This window comes from Erinaceus europaeus, chromosome 16, assembly GCF_950295315.1.
Source record: "Erinaceus europaeus chromosome 16, mEriEur2.1, whole genome shotgun sequence".
Taxonomy (NCBI): domain Eukaryota; kingdom Metazoa; phylum Chordata; class Mammalia; order Eulipotyphla; family Erinaceidae; genus Erinaceus; species Erinaceus europaeus.
Genome location: NC_080177.1, coordinates 20,432,755 through 20,450,373, shown reverse-complemented (window position 1 = coordinate 20,450,373; position 17,619 = coordinate 20,432,755).

Below are 17,619 nucleotides of genomic sequence, written 5' to 3'. Positions count from 1 at the left end.
TATTGGGGAATTAATGTTTTACATTCAACAGTAAATACAGTAGTTTGTACATGCATAACATTCCCCAGTTTCCCATTTAACAATACAACCCCCACTATGTCATTTATCATCCTTCATGGACCTGTATTCTCCCCACCCACCCACCCCAGAGTCTTTTACTTTGGTGCAATATGCCAATTACATTTAAGGTAATTTTATCATTTTTTTTTATAGTTCACTGCATTTGTTAAATTTTTTACATGAGTTATACAACTCATACAAATCTTAGATTTAAACTTTATATACATTTTATAACATGTGCAGTATTATTATTTATAAATAAAACAATAGTCAATATGAACATGTTTTAAAAAGCAGAGTTCATGTGCCCTTTAGTCTTGGAAAGCTTCTAAGAGCCTGGTGCAGTTAAAGGTGCTGAAGGAGGGGTCAAACCTTTCTGAAGAGGCGGCATTCTCCCGCAAGAGGGCGCTTTGCTTCCAAGTACCAAGAATGCAGGGCCCGTGTTATAAATTGGATTTTAAAGGGAGCAAGCAAGCAGTATGTAAAGGGCAAACCTTACATAATCTCACCTCCTTGCATAACTGTGAATCTTGCCTCATCTTGCATAATTCCACCTAAGATATTCCCCTTGCTGGGAAGCTCCTGGCTTTAAAACCCACCTCTTTGGTCAGTGATAATAGCCCATTTTTCCTGATACTGACTCTCAAGTGCAAGCCAGTGCACCCTGCAAGCATCTACTTGTTTGGTCTGAGGGAAGCATAGTCCGGAGCCACTTTCATCAGCCGGACTTGCTTTCCCTACAGCCCCAGCAAGGCAGGGGCTGGCCAGATGGCTGGGACAGATAGGAGAAGTGGGGTGTATACCTTTCTCATCCTATCACTAGTGCAGTGGGAGAAGAAAAAAAAGGACCATCCATCCAAGGAAGGCTTCCTGGAGGAGGTGGTATTGAGTTACTTGGGGAAGACATATGAGAGGTGAAGAAGAGCTCTGGGAAGAGGAAATAGTAAGAAGTTAAAAGAGAAAGAGAGAGGAGACAACTTACCCGGCAGCACATACAGCTCACCACGCTCGAGAACCTAGGTTTTCACACCCAGCACCACGTGGGAGCACCTGCACAGAAGAAACTTCAGGAACAGCGGAGTGGTGCTATGGTGTCTCTCCTCTCTGTGTCTCTCTCCATCTCTCTCTCCCAACTTCTTTTTTTTTTTTTTTAACTTCTATTGATTTTATTTATTTATTTTTAGTCTGAGCCGGTCTTGTTTGTTTTTGTTTTTTGTCTCCAGGATTATCACTGGGGCTTGGTGCCCCTGCTCCTGGAGGCCATTTTTTCCCCTTTTGTTGCCCTTGTCTTTTTATTGTTGTTGTAGTTATTGTTGTTGTTACTGATGTCATCATTGTTGGATAGGACAGAGAGAAATGGAGAGAGGAAGGGAAGACAGAGAGGGGGAGAGAAAGACAGACACCTGCAGACCTGCTTCACTGCTTATGAGGTGACCCCCCCTGCAGGTGGGGGGCTAGGGACTTGAACCAGGATCCTTATGCCAGTCTTTGGGCTTCGTGCTATGTGTGCTTAACCCGCTGTGCTACCGCACGGCCCCCTGATTTTATTTATTATTATTATTATTGGATAGAGACAGAGAGAAATTGAGAGAGTAGGATGAGATAGATATAAAGAGACAGAGAGACATCTACCACCCTGCTTCACCACTCGTGAAGCTCTCCTTCTGCAGATGAGGACCAGCGTCTTTGAACTCGGGTCCTTGTGCACTGTAATGTGTATGTGTAACCAGGTGTGCCACTGCCTAGCCTCCTCCCAACTTCTACTAAAAAAAAAAAAAATAGTGCTAAGAGACTTTATTTATTTATTTATTTTCCCTTTTGTTGCCCTTGTTGTTTTTATTGTTGTTGTAGTTATTCTTCTTGTTGTTCATGTCATTGTTAGCTAGGACAGAGAGAAATGGAGAGAGGAGGGGAAGACAGAGAGGGGAAGAAGCGACTCCCCTGCAGGTGGGGAGCCGGGGGCTCGAACCGGGATCTTTACACCGGTCCTTGCACTTTGCGCCATGTGCGCTTAACCCGCTGTGCTACCGCCCGACTCCCCAAGACTTTCTTTTTGGATCTAAGTGAAAACCCTGGAGGCAGAGAGAGAGAGAGAGAGAGGAAGAGAGAAGCAGGGGGGAGAGAGATAGAAAGAGAGAGAAGCGGCATCTACCCATGCATGACACTTGGAATGGCTGGAGCCTGGAGTGTGGAAAAGTGAGTCCAGTCCTGGAGTGGAAGCCTTCCCCCTCTGGAGAGCAGTGGGGAGCAAAGAAGGGTTTTAAACTGCGGAGCTACCTGACTATTCACATGGGACTCCTGCATGACCCGCTGCCATTGTGTTGACAAGGGCACTGTTTCAGCTGGTGTCATCGATGAAGTACCTCTGTAACATGTAGTGCTGCCACCCTCTCCCTCCATAAGTAACATGCTCAGTCACTGTGCTCTCTGGGCTTCCTGTCTGCCACCCCACATCACTGTTCCTCAGTTTCCACACTGAAGCACCTCTCCAGCCCTCCCTCTGAAGGTGAGCTCCCCAGGGCTGACTGTGGTCCCTTCCTGCCATGCACTCTCACTCTCAGCCTCCTCGTTCACTCCCCTGGCCCCACGTGCACCTGCCATAAAGGACAGGCTCAGGGCTGAGGAGAGGCCCACAATCAAGCACAGGGCCCATCTCCTGGGTGTGGGCAAAGTAAGCATGTCCAGGAAGAGTCAAGTGAAATTCCAGGTCAGGAGGAGGACATCTGAGATTAGCAGAGACATGCTGCAGGGGACAGAGAACAACTGATTAGTCAGAGTCCTAGGTGGGAAGGAAGCAGAAGCCAGGACTCACTGTCCCCAAGTGCAGAAGGAGTGCTGAACACTGTGATGTGTGCTCCAAGGCCAAGGCCAAGGTCTGAGGAGAATGCCAACTCAGGGCGGTGCAGGAAAGATGAGCAGACCCAACAGGGAAAACCAATTCCAAAGTCCAGGTAGGTAGTCACAGCGGGCAGGGATCCTGGCCACAGGAGTGACCCCAGCAAGTGGGCAGTGGCCGCTGGCCTGGCTTGACTATACAGACAGGCACTGGGGGAGCTTCTAAGGATGTACTCCCAATCTGGCAGACAAAGGCTTATGGAGGTATGGTATAGTGGGTCCTAGGTGTAGTTCAGGCAGGAGCCATTTCCTGTCCTGTCTGCTTTCCAGCCTCATGAACCAACAGGACAAAGACTTTCTCAGTGGTACAACATCACAGCCACTGACACGGCTAGCCCTTTTGGGCCTAATCAAGAAAAAGACAGCAATCAAGACCCAAAATAATGTTTTTGTGGCATTTGAAATGAGGAGATCATTCAGCAAGTAATGTTAAAAAGCCATTGGCTAAACCTGGAAGCACCCCAGGTGTCCAACAACAGATGAGTGGCCAAGAAAGTTGTGATATATATATTTGTGATATATATAATATATATAGTTGTGATATATAATATATATAGTTTTGGTATATATAATATATATAGTTGTGATATATATAATATATAGTTGTGAGATATATACACACACACACACTGGAATACTACTCAGCTATTAAAAGTGGTGATTTTACTCCTTTCACCTCATCTTGGACAGGGCTTGAAGGAATCACGTTAAGTGAAAGAAATCAGAAAGAAACAGATGAATATGGGATGATCTCTCTCATAGACGGAAGTTGAAAAACACTACCATGAAACCAACCTGTCTTCCCCAGACAGACGACCTCACCAATGCGTATTCTGGAACCCCGCCTCCCAGAGCCCTGCCTTAGTAGGGAAAGATAGAAACAGGCTGGGGGTTTGGATCAACCTGCCAATGTCTGTGTTCAGCAGAGAAGTGCAGGCACTGAACCCCAAAAATAACCCTGAGGACAAAAAAAAAAGAAAAAGAAAAAAGAACTCTAAGAACAAAACTGTAAGTCACTTCTTTATCAATAGTAGTCATGAAAATGCCCTAAGTCCACTGAGAGGGGAGGGGGTGGCGATAAAGAAGGAGAGAGGCAGAGAGAGACACCTGCAGTACTTGCTTCACCTCTGCAGGTGGGGAGCAGGGGCTCAAGCACTGTTGTTCTTAACTTCATTGAACTTTGCAGATAGAAAGAGGCAGAGAGGAAATAACACTAAAGATTTCCCGGGTCACATATGTGACAAGGCATTGTCTTCCTAGGTGAGCTATCTTGGTGGTCCAGACTATCAGCTTTTTTTTTTTTTTAAGATGTATTTGTTTATTTATTAGCAAAGGAGTAAGTTGAGGGGACGATAAGGAGAAAAAAGAACCACAGCGTCACTCTGGTACATTCAGTGCCAGGGACTGAACTCTGAACTTTATGATGTCAAGTCTTGTGTTCAACTGCTATAAATCCTTCCAACACTGAACATGACATCTTTTGATCTTTTGTGAAATGTGAACCTGAATGCTGAATAAAACTCTCTGATGCTAGTTGCTCATTACGGACCACAGAGCTCACGTGCCATGTATGAGTGCAGATGGTGTGTAAATTAACATTTTCACTTGCTAGGACTCCTTTCTCCTATCTCTGATGTGCGTTGCGTGACAGGCGGCTAAATCATGACGTCCCTGTTTTAAAGCCCTACATATAAGGAAGTTTATCCTGACAGTCTGCAAGGCAATGATGTTTAAGCTCTACAAAGCCTATGCTCCGGCATGTCCTTCTTTCCTTCTTCTGCCTTTTAATACAACAGGAACTGCACAGGGATACCTGGTAGGTGTGGTGTGGTTACCTTTTATCTTTCTTTCTTTCTTTTTTAAAAAGAATTTGTTTATTCATGAGAAAGAAAGGAGAGAGAGAAAGAACCAGACATCACTCTGGTAGATGTGCTACCAGGAATTGAACTCTGGACCTCAGCCTTGAGAATTCAGTGCTTTATCTACTGCACCACTTCCTGAACCACTCTTTTATCTTTCTTCTCCCCCCCTCCTTCTTTTCTTATTCTTTTGCATTTTTTAAAAATAAATTAGTTATGTATATGTATGTGTGTATATATATTCAGAGAGAAACAGAGAGATTGAGACGGGCTGGGTAGTGGCTCACCTGGTTAAGTGAACACATTACAGTGCACACGGACCTGGGTTCAGCCCTAGTCCTACCTGGAATAGCTTCACAAGCACTGAATCAAAGGTGCGGGTGTCTCTCTGTCTCTCAGTCTCTATACCCCTCCCCCGTAAATTTCTCTCTATCCTATCAAATAAAATAAGTAAAGTTTAAAAATAGAGAGGAGCCGGGCTATAGCACAGCAGGTTAAGCGCACACGGCGCAAGGCGCAAAGTGCAAAGACCGGCGTAAGGATCCCGATTTGAACCCCTGGCTCCCCACCTGCAGGGGGTCTCTTCACAAGCGGTGAAGCAGGTCTGCAGGTGTCTATCTTTCTCTCCCCCTCTCTGTCTTCCCCTCCTCTCTCCATTTCTCTCTGTCCTATCCAACAACAATGACAGCAATAACAACAACAACAATAACAACAACAGTGATAAACAACATGGGCAACAAAAGGGGGAAAAAATAGCCTCCAGGAGCAGTGGATTCATAGTGCAGGCACCAAGCCCCAGCAATAACCCTGGTGGCCAAAAAGAGAGAGGGAGAGGGAGAGGGGGAGGGAGGGAGGGGGGAGAGGGAGGGGGGAGGGGGAGGGGAGGGGGAGGGGGAGAGGGAGAGGGAGAGGGAAAGGGAGAGGGAGAGGGAGAGGGAGAGGGAGAGGGAGAGGGAGAGGGAGAGGGAGAGGGAGAGGGAGAGGGAGAGGGAGAGGGAGAGGGAGAGAGAGAGAAAGGACAGAGTGGGAAAGAGAGAAAGACCAGAGCATTGCTCAGCTCTGGTTGATGGTGGTGCTGGGGATTGAACTTGAGGCCTTGGAGCCTCAGGCATGAGAATCTGTTTGCATAACCATTATGCTGTCTCCCTGGCCTGGGTAAGGCTTTCTAGAGGAGGAGGGAACAGACAACTGGGGAGAACCAAGTAAAGACAGTGTATTAAATTGTCAGGTCAAAATAGCCTCAACAAATACATAAGGGTTTACTATTAATATATGAAACTAGTGTTGAGGCCTAGCAGTGAATCACTCTGCCAAATGTCCTACTCATGCAGAGTTTACATTCCTGAAACTTCCAAACCATTTTTGGACTAGAGTGCTCAGTTGGTCAAGAATGAGGCAGAAATGAGAAGCAGAGTTCTCCCCTTCCCCTGACCTGATTCTTCCCTGGAGCTTAGTGAGTTCTTGAACTCCCTGAATCACCCTTGAATCATAGTAAAGTCCTCCCCCACCTCCACCACCAACTTTTTTTTAATCCCTAAAGTTTAGCATGAAATGGTCTCTGTTGCCAAAATGTCCTTAACTAAACATATAATCTAGGCTGGGCTCACTGGGCAGGGTGATGATGAGCTGGAACAGTGCAGAGGCAGCTAGGAAACAAACTGCCTACACTGTCTCAAGTAGGTCATGAACAGACTGTGCAACCCAGACAGGTACAGTCATTCCCACAGAGACACAAACAAGCAAGTAGCTGAGTCAGGAGCAAAACAGTTCTCAGCCCAGACTGCAACCACATTAGGCGCTGCAGTTCAGTGCAGTGAACCTGCCCAGCTAGGCCATGTGTCCCGAGACTTTCTTTCTTTTTTAATATTTATTTATTCCCTTTTGTTGCCCTTGTTGCTTTGTTGTTGTTTTAGTTATTGTTGTTGTCAATGATGTTGTTGTTGTTGTCGGATAGGACAGAGAGAAATGGAGAGAGGAGGGGAAGACAGAGGGGGAGAGAAAGATAGACGCCTGCAGACCTGCTTCACCGCTTGTGAAGCGACCCCCCTGCAGGTGGGGAGACAGGGACTTCAACTGGGAAACTTACGCGGGTCCTTATGCTTTGCGCCACCTGCTCTTAACCCGCTGGCTGCACTATCGCCTGACTCCCGCCCCGAGACTTTCTAACTGCTCGTGGGCTTCCAACCTTGAGCTTCGGATTCTGGTGTGTGGGAGTGGGTGGGTGGGGGGTCACATAGATGGACCCTCCTGAAATGACCGATTCCTTTCTGCATTTCATAGCAAGGTGGAGAACCGATTACTCACATTAATTATCTAAAGCATATGAGCAAACCTGGGAACACCCAACAGAACCACCCTGAGCTCCGTGGAGACAGAAGGAACTTAGGAAGCAGCAGTCAGGCTAGCTCGCCTGCATGGTGCGCATGCGTTGTCAGGGTCCCTGCTGCACTGAGGGAAGTTTCAGTGCTGTGGTCTTTCCCCTCTCCTTTATTTATTTGTTTATTTTTCATTTATTTATTTATTTATTACCTTTATTTATTTATTGGATAGAGACAGCCAGAAGTCAAGAGGGAAGGGGGAATAGAGAGGAAGAGAGACAGACTCCTGCAGCACTGCTTCACCACTCACAAAGCTTTGCTCCTGCAGGTGGGGACCAGCGACTTGAACCTGGGTCCTTGCGCATAGTAACATGTGCGCTCAACGAGGTGCACCACTGCCCGGCCCCTTTGCTTGTTTATTATTTCTATTTATTTGACAGAGATAGCCAGAAATCGACAGGAAGGGGGGATAGAAAGACAAAGAAAAGGTAATAGAGAGCATAATGGTTATGCAGAGACTCTCTTGACTGAGGCTCCAAAGTCTCAGGTTCAGTCTCCCAGATCACCATAAGCCAGAGCTGAACAGTGCTCTGGTAGAAAGAAAGAAAGAAAGAAAGAAAGAAAGAAAGAAAGAAAGAAAGAAAGAAAGAAAGAAAGAAAGAAAGAAAGAGAGAGAGAGAGAGAGAGAGAGAGAGAGAGAGAGAGAAAGAAAGAAAGGAAGAAAGAGGGGAGTCGGGCTGTAGCACAGCGGGTTAAGCGCAGGTGGCGCAAAGCACAAGGACCGGCATAAAGATCCCGGTTCGAACCCCGGCTCCCCACCTGCAGGGGAGTCGCTTCACAGGCGGTGAAGCAGGTCTGCAGGTGTCTCTCTTTCTCTCCTCCTCTCTGTCTTCCCCTCCTCTCTCCATTTCTCTCTGTCCTATCCAACAATGACGACAACAACAATAATAACTACAACAATAAAACAACAAGGGCAACAAAAGGGAATAAATAAATAAAATAAACATTTAAAAAAAAAAAGAAAGAGGAAGAAAGAGAGAAAGAAAAAAGGAGTCGGGCGGTAGCACAGTGGGTCAAGTGCAGGTGACACAAAGCTCAAGGATTGGCGTTAAGGATCCATGTTTGAGCCCCCGGCTCCCCACCTGCAGGGGAGTCGCTTCACAGGCGGTGAAACAGGTCTGCAGGTGTCTATCTTTCTCTCCCCCTCTCTGTCTTCCCTCCTCTCTCCATTTCTCTCTGTCCTATCCAACAACGACATCAATAACAACAATAATTACAATAAAACAACAAGGGCAACAAAGGGGAATAAATAAATAAATATTCTTTAAATCATTAAAAAAGAAAGAGAGAAAGAAAGAGAGAAGGAAGGAAGCTTTTCCCTCTGCAGGTGGGGACTGAGAGCTTGAACCCAGGTCCTCGCACAATGTTAACATGTGTGCTTTACCAGGTACACCACCACCCAGCCCCTGGTCTTTTGTTTTTTTTTTAAAGTTAACCCAATTACCAAATAATGTGATGATAACATTAACTATCCATTGCCTTTTTGAACCCTAAGACAGCAGGAACCTCACATCTCCACTAGAGAGCCTATATTTCCCCCGTCCTGGAACCTTAGGATAGGGCCCAATTTCCCGCATGCCTCTCCCAATCCATATCAAATAATACTGCATCTGCCGATCACAACCTAATCAATGCAGCGATTGCCACCTCAACATGCTTCAGCTCAGACTGTGTCCAGAGACTTCGCGTGTGGAATGACAATCCTTCAGCTTCATTACTCGGGTGAGACCTTTCCTTTCATAGTATTCTCTAATTCCATCCCAGGTGGTTCACTTTCTAACAAAGTCCCAAAACCTAGATATAGACCAGGTTCTGTGAGAGAGAGCATATGTTCACACGTATCCATAAACTACTGCAAAATATATACCTGAAAGTAGAAGTACACTAGAGTTTGCAGTGAGTACCCCCCCCCCCAACACTTCCTCTCCACTATTCCAACCTTTGAGTCCATGATTGCTCAACAATTTGTTTGGCTTTGTATGTTAACTCTCTTTTCAGTCACCAGGTTCCAGATGCCATCAGGATGCCGGCCAGGCTTCCCTGGACTGAAGATTCCACCAATGTGCCCTGGAGCTCTGCTTCCCCAGAGACCCACCCTACTAGGGAAAGAGAGAGGCAGACTGGGAGTATGGATCGACCAGTCAACGTCCATGTTCAGCAGGGAAGCAATTACAGAAGCCAGACCTTCCACCTTCTACAACCCACAACAACCCTGGATCCATGCTCCCAGAGGGATAGAGAGTGGGAAAGCTATCAGGGGAGGGGATGGGATATGGAGATTGGGTGGTGGGAATTGTGTGGAGTTGTACATCTCCTACCCTATGGTTTTGTTAATTTATCCTTTCTTAAATAAAAAATAAATTAAAAAAAATATTTAATTTATTCACAAGAAAGACAGGAGAGAAAGAACCAGACATCACTCTAGTGCATGTGCTGCCAGGGACTGAACTCAGGACCTCATGCTTGAGAATCCAGTGCTTTATCCACTGTGCCACCTCCCAGACCACTCAGCCCCTGGTCTTTCCCTCTCTCCCTGTTTCTCTGTCTCTATCTCTTTCTTCCTAGCAGAGAGCTGAAGCCTCAGCCACAACAACAAAAGCAGACAGCAGTTACCATTTGTTTTCCTATTCTTTCTTTCATTCTCTCTTTCTTGCTTGCTTCCAGGATCATCACTGGGGCTTAGTGCAGGCACTATGAATCCACTGCTCCTGGAGGCCATTTTTTCCTTTTTGGACAGGACAGAGAGAATTTGAGTGAGGAGGGGAAGACAGAGAGAGGGGTAGAGAAAGACAGACACCTGCAGACCTGCATCACTGCTTGTGAAGCAACCCCCACTCACACCCCTTGCAGGTGGGGAGTGGGGGTTGGGGGGGCTGGAATCGGAATCCTTTCACTTTGTACTATATGCGCTTAACCCGGTGCACTACCGCCTGGCCCCAGTTTCCTTCTAAAAATCAGTCAGTACTTGCTATGTACCAGACACTGTGAATAGGGAATAAAAGAGACTTAAGCTTTATTCCCTGCCTCTAGGAGCTTCTACTCTAACTGGAGGGAGGGGGACGATAGAAAAGAAGACAAAAACAAGCTGTGCATAGGCTAGGAGGAGAACATCAAGCAAGGCAGAGCTAACGGAGTAAGGGGCTGTGTGCCGTTTTATCCACACTGACCAGGCAAGGCCTCCACATAGACTGCCATTTGAACAGAGACTTGCAGGAGGGGCGGGAGGGCCACACAGCCATCTGGGTCAGGGGCTTTACAGGCAGTAGGAAGAGTGCGTACACACCCCCAGGGGGATCAAGTAGGAGGCAGAGTGAGGGGCAGCCCATGAGCTGGGGAAGGAGGGGTATAAGGGGTGCCATGGGCAGCCCTGGAGAAACACTGGCTATGCTCTGCTTACAAGGATCTGGGCTGATGAGGAACTGGGTCAGGAGGTGGGCAGAAGCCATGAGCAGTGTGGTCAGAGCAGAGCTGTGTGTAGGTCAAGGCCAGGAGTTAAGATAAGTAGATAAGGAGATGCAATACTGAAAGCAATGCCAAGATCAGAGTTCAGAGGTTCAGTGCAATTTGGGAGATCGGAGCAATGATACAACCAGGACAAGAACAACATTTCTTTTTTTTAAAATTTTTTTCCTTTTTTCTTTCTTTCTTTATTTCCTTTTGTTGCCCTCGTTGTCTTATTGTTGTAGTTATTATTGATGTTGTTGTTGGCTAGGACAGAGAGAAAGGAGAGAGGAGGGGAAGACAGAGAGGGGGAGAGAAAGATAGACACCTGCAGACCTGCTTCACCACCTGTGAAGCGACTCCCCCGCAGGTGGGGAGCCGGGGGCTAGAACCGGGATCCTTCCATTGGTCCTTACGCTTTGTGACACATGCGCTTAACCCCTGCACTACCACCTGACTCCCTTTTAATTTCTTTATTGGGGAATTAATGTTTTACATTCAACAGTAAATACAATAGTTTGTACATGCATAACATTCCCCAGTTTCCCATTTAACAATACAACCCCCACCAGGTCCTCTGTCATCCTTCTTGGACCTGTATTCTCCCCGCCCACCCACTCCAGAGTCTTACTTTGGTGCGATACGCCAATTCCATTTCAGGTTCTACTTGTGTTTTCTTTTCTGATCCTGTTTTTCAACTTCGGCCTGAGAGTGAGATCATCCCATATTCATTCTTCCATTTCTGACTTATTTCACTTAACATGAATTTTTCAAGGTCCATCCAAGATCGGCTGAAAATGGTGAAGTCACCATTTTTTTACAGCTGAGTAGTATTCCATTGTGTATATAGACCACAACTTGCTCAGCCACTCATCTGTTGTTGGACACCTGGGTTGCTTCCAGGTTTTGGCTATTACAAATTGTGCTGCCAAGAACATATGTGTACACAGATCTTTTTGGATGGATGTGTTGGGCTCCTTAGGATAGATATATCCCCAGGAGAGGAATTGCAGGGTCATAGGGTAGGTCCATTTCTAGCCTTCTGAGAGTTCTCCAGACTGTTCTCCACAGAGGTTGGACCAATTGACATTGCCACCAGCAGTGCAGGAGGGTTCCTTTGACCCCACACCCTCTCCAGCATTTGCTGCTGTTACCTTTTCTGATGTATGTCGTTCTCACAGGAGTGAAGTGATATCTCATTGTTGTCTTGATTTGCATTTCTCTGACAATCAGAGACTTGGAGCATTTTTTCATGTGTTTCTCGGCCTTTTGGATCTCTTCTGTGGTGAATATTCTGTCCAAGTCCTCCCCCCCATTTTTGGATGGGGTTATTTGTTGTCTTATTGTTGAGTTTGGCAAGCTCTTTAGATATGTTGGTTATTAAACTCTTGTCTGATGTATGGCATGTAAAGATCTTCTCCCATTCTGTGAGGGGTCTCTCTTGGTTTGGGTAGTGGTTTCTTTTGCTGTGAAGAAGCTTTTTAATTTGAGGTAGTCCCATAGGTTTATGCTTGCCTTAGTCTTCTTTGTAATTGGATTCATTTCATTGAAGATGTCTTTAAAATTTATGCAGAAAAGAGTTCTGCCAATATTTTCCTCTAAGTATCTGATAGTTTATGATCTAACATCCAAGTCCTTGATCCACTTGGAATTTACTTTTGTATTTGGTGAAGTACAGTGGTTCAGTTTCATTCTTCTGCATGTTTCAACCCATTGTTTCCAACACCATTTGTTGAAGAGACTCTGCTTTCCCCATGTAATAGTCTGAGCCCCTTTGTCAAAGATTAGATGTCCATAGGTGTGGGGGACAAGAACAACATTTCTACCCTGCTGGTGGGAATCCAAATTGGTCTAACCCCTGGGGAAAACAGTTTGGTGACTTCTCAGAATGCTAGAAATGGACCTACTGTATGACCTACCAATTCTTTGCTTGGGGATAGATCCAAAAAAGCAAATAAACCCAACAACAACAACAAAAAAAATCTATGTCCACCTATGTTCATAGCAGCACAATTTATAATAACCAAAACTTGGAAGCAACACAGATACCCAATGACAGATGGGTGGTTAAGAAAGTTGTGATATAGTGGTCTGGGAGGTGGCACAGTGGATAAAGCTTTGGATTCTCAACCATGAGGTCCTGAGTTCGATCCTTGGCAGCACATGTACCAGAGTGATGTCTGGTTCTTTCTCTCCTCCTATCTTTCTCATGAGCAAATAAATTCTTAAAAAAGAAAAGAAAGTTGTGGTGTAACAACAATGATAAACAAAAGGGAGACAATGGCCTCCAGGAGCAGTGGATTTGTAGTGTAGACACTGAGCCCCAGCAATAACCCTGGAGGCAAAAAAAAGAATAAAAGCAAAGAAAGTTGTGGTATATGTACACAATGGAGTATTACTAAGCTATTTAAAGAATTATGAAGTCATCTCCTTTGCCTCATCTTTGGTGGATCTTAAAAGAATCATGTTAAGTAAGAGAAGCCACAAAGAGAAGGATGAATACTGGCTGGTCTGACTCATAGGTGGAACTAGAGAAACAAGGACAGGAAGGAAAACACAGAGTAAAACTTAGATTGAGTGTGGTGTATTGTACCAAAGCAAAGGACTCTGGGGAAGGAGAGGAAGGGAAGGGGCTGCGTGGGTAGATGTGAGGGGCTGGGGTCCTGTGGCCTGCTGATGGGAGAGGACCCAAGTGGCGGGTGAGAGTGTTTTGCCTACAAGGAGGTGAGAACTTGTACCCATGTACCAATAACTATAAAGTCATCCATTAGTCCCTAATAAAGTAAAAAACAAGCAGACAAAGCAGTGACGATTGAGGGAGCACCAAGCATTCTGCTGATTTTGTGGATGGTAGGTCTCATGGAATCCTTACAACCACCCTATCAGTTGGGTGTCCTTAGTGCAGTCTAATCAGTGAGGAAAACCAAGAGGTGGGCTGTAATGCTCACACCCAGTAGAACCCAGTTTTTTTTTTTTAAGGGGTAGTTCTTTTTAAGTATTTTACTTATTTTTGAGAGAGATGCAGAGAGAAAGACACAGAAAGACCAAAGCAGTGCACAGCTCTGGCTTATGGGGGGATTGAACCTGGAACTTTGGAGCCTCAGGCATGAGAGTCTCTTTACATAACCATAATGCTATCTACCCCCACCCAGAACCCAGTTCTATACTTAGCTTGATCTGACTGTGAAATGTATGCTTAAGGCCTACGCAAGCCTGCCAGGTTCAGAGTCTCAGTTGCAGCTGAAGGCAACTCAGAGGTCTGTTAGGTGGGCGTGATAAGCACAGGTAGAAGCAGAGTCCAAACATGGATCTGCATTTGTGGTTTAAACCGGGCACGAGGAGACAGGCTTGGGCCAGACTTTTGAGTCAGGAGCCCAGGAGCAGTGTCAGGTCTGGTCCAGCACCCAGCTTTCTCCTTCTCCAGCAGCACCAAGAGCCAGACAGAAAGGGCATTGCAGAAGCTGACAGTAGTCAAAGAAGGTACATGTGCCTGAGTTAGTTCTTTACCTCCACAGCTGCTTCATATCAAAACACCCATGATGATCATGCAAATTCTGAGTTTGTGAAGAGCTCTTCAAGCTGAGGCAGTACTCCAACAAGGATATCAAGTTCCTCTCTTGTGTAAGATAATTCCCATATGGGAGTCGGCAGTAATGCAATGGGTTAAGCGCAGGTGGAGCAAAGGACCGGCGTAAGGACCCCAGTTCCAGCCCCCAGCTCCCCACCTGCAGCGGAGTCGCTTCACAGGCAGTGAAGTAGGTCTGCAGGTGTCTTTCTCTCCACCTCTTGTCTTCCCCTCCTGTCTCCATTTCTCTCTGTCGTATCTAACAACAATAACTACAACAATAAAAAATATTTTTTTAAAAAAGGTTACTTTCCATATATCAACTGTTTGAAACACTCAATGAAGTCCCTTCTCTCCACCTGTCTCATTAAAAAGACTGCCCCAGGCACTATGAGGAAAGCTTGCTGAGCTCCCAAGGCTTTTTCAAAGGTGCAAGCTCTTAGGGTTCTAGTATTTTTGTCTCTCCTCTGCCACCAGTGAAAAGGTATGGGTGCACTAAACTCAAAAGTATTTAATTTTTTTAAATAATTTATTTATTCATGAGAAAGATACGCTGAGAGAGAAAGAACTAGACATCACTTTGGTACATGTGCTGCTGGGGATTGAACTCAGGACCTCATGGTTAAGAATCCATTGCTTTATCCACTGTGCCACCTCCCGGGCCACTTAAATTTTTAAAAATATTTTTTATGTGTCAGGCAGAGACAGAAACTGAGAGGGAAGGGGACAGAGAGACACCTAGAGCACTATTCCACCAGGAGTGAAGCTTGCTCCCTGCAGGTCAGGTCTGAGGGCTTGAACCCAGGTCCTTGACTATGGTGATATGTGCACTCTAGCTAGTACTCATCACCTGGCTCTTTCTTTCTTCCTTCCTTCTTCTTCTTCCCCTGATGGAGACAAAGAGGGAGAGGTAGATAGAGGGAAGGGGTAGATAGCATAATGGTTATGCAAAGAGACTCGCATTCCTGAGGCTCCACAGTCCCAGGTACAATCCCCGCACCACCATAAACCAGAGCTGAACAGTGCTCTGGTAAAAAAATACAAAAAAAAAAAAAAAAAAAAGATTGATCCCATGGCACTGAACCTTTTTTCAATGTAGTGAGTTAGTCTTGAACCTGGGTCATGTGTATATGTGTATTGTAAAGGAGCACACTATCCAGTGAGCTGTCTTGCCACCTCAAAATTTCATTCTCAGTCTGCTTAAGAGCATGTCTGTGCATCTAGCCCAGTGCAGTTATTATAGAAACAAGATCAATACACAGCATATCACTGATGAGGGCTGGCCAGTTCAACTGTTCATGTAGATTGGATTATTAGGTTTAAGTAATCTGCATATTTGAGTTAATAAGGCATTTGGTTCCAGAGATGACACCCAAATCATAGTGAATCAGGGGTGAAACTGGATACACAAATCAATTTTCCCAATTTCCAGTTTGTTCTTTTCCATCCTGAGAATTTGACATACTAGAGTGATAAGCAGTCCTAACAGAAGCAGGTAAAGAGTAAAGCTACAGCTAATATCTCATAAATGGCAAACCTGTTTAGATTTGTAAAGTCTCTACTAGTTTTATTCTAAATTTGACAAAAGAGCCAGGGAGATAGTATTGTGATTACCCAAAAGACCTTCATGCTTGAGGCTCCAAGATCCCAAGTTCAATTCCCAGAACAATCCTAAGCCAGAGTTGAGCAGTGATCTAATAAAAAAATATAACACAGGAACTAAACAATATATAATTTTAATATTTATTTATTCCCTTTTGTTGCCCTTGTAGTTTTACTATATATATATATAATTTTAATTATTACTTTTTTTTTTTTTTTTTTTTTTACCAGAACACTGTTCAGCTCTGGCTTCTGGTGGTGTGGGGTCTTGAACCTGGGACTTTGGAGCCTCAGGCATGAGAGTTTTGTTTTTCTTTTTTAGAGACAAAGGCAGTGTGTGTGTGTGTGTGAAAGAGACCACAGAATTGAAGCTTCCTTCACTGAAAAGGGGGTGGGAGTGGAGACAGGCTCAAACCTTTGCACACATGGCAAAGTAGTACGCTATCCAAGTGAGCTATTTTACCAACAGCAGCATATTTATTTATTTATTATTGGGTAGAGATAGAAGTTGAGAGGGGAGGGGGAGATAAGACAGGGACAGAAGAGACACCTGCAGCCCCACTTCACCACTCGTGAAGCTTCCCTCCTGCAGGTAGGGACATGGGCTTGAACCTGCATCCAGTGCATGGTAATATGAGTGCTTAACCAGGTGCACCACTGCAACAAAAGGGAATAAATATTTTTTAAAAATTGATGGGGTTTATAATTGATGGTATGTATATACTTTTCTCATATTTGGGAGCTACTCTCTTCCCTAACCCAGCTCTCTGGTTCAGTTTTTTAATTTTATTATTTATTTTCCCTTTTTGTTGCTCTTATTTTATTGTTGTAGTTATTATTGTTGATGCTGTCATTGTTAGATAACAATAAAACAAGGGCAACAAAAGGGAACACTAAAAAAAAAAAATCTGTGAGGGAGTTGGGCGGTAGTGCAATGGTTTGCACACGTGGCTCAAAGCACAAGGACCAGCATAAGGATCCCGGTTTGAGCCCCCGGCTCCCCACCTGCAGGGGAGTCGCTTCACAGGTGGTGAAGGTCTGCAGGTGTCTGTATTTCTCTCCCCCTCTCTCCATTTCTCTCTGTCCTGTCCAACAACGACATTAATTAATAACAAGAAGCCACAAGAGCAACAAAAGGGAAAATTAAAAAAAATAAAATCTGTGAAACTGATGAGCAGTGGTCCAGGAGGGTGGCACAGTGGATAAAGCACTAAACTCTCAAACACGAGGTCCCGAGTTCAATCTCCGGTAGCACACGTACCAGAGCAATGTCTGGTTCTCTCTCTCTCATTAATGAAATCCTTTAATAGAATTGGCTTTAAACAAAACAAGCATGGAACACAGAACAGTGAGGCTTCAGAATGGTTTTATGGGGTCGGCAGTGGCCCACCTGGTTGAGCACACGACACAATGCACAAGGACCTAGGTTGGAACCCCAAGTCCCTAACTGCAGGGGGCAAGATTTGCTAATGGTAAAGCAGGGCTACAGGTCTCTCTCTCTCCCCATCACCCACTTCCCTCTCAATTTCTGGCTGTCTTTATCCAATAAATAAATACAGGTAATAATTTTTTAAAAAAATGGTTTTCTAGGGCAGGGGTAGATAGCGTAACCGGTCACGCAGAGACTCTCATAACTGAGGTTCCAGAAATCTCAGGTTCAATCCTCTGTACCACCACAAGCCAGAGATGCTCAGTGCTCTGATAAGGGAAAAAAAAAAATTTTTTTATATTTGGATAAGAAAAGTTCAAGAGCAAACACATTTAAAGGGAGTTGTTCTGACTACATCTCAAAGCTACCACACACAGCCTATATAATGTT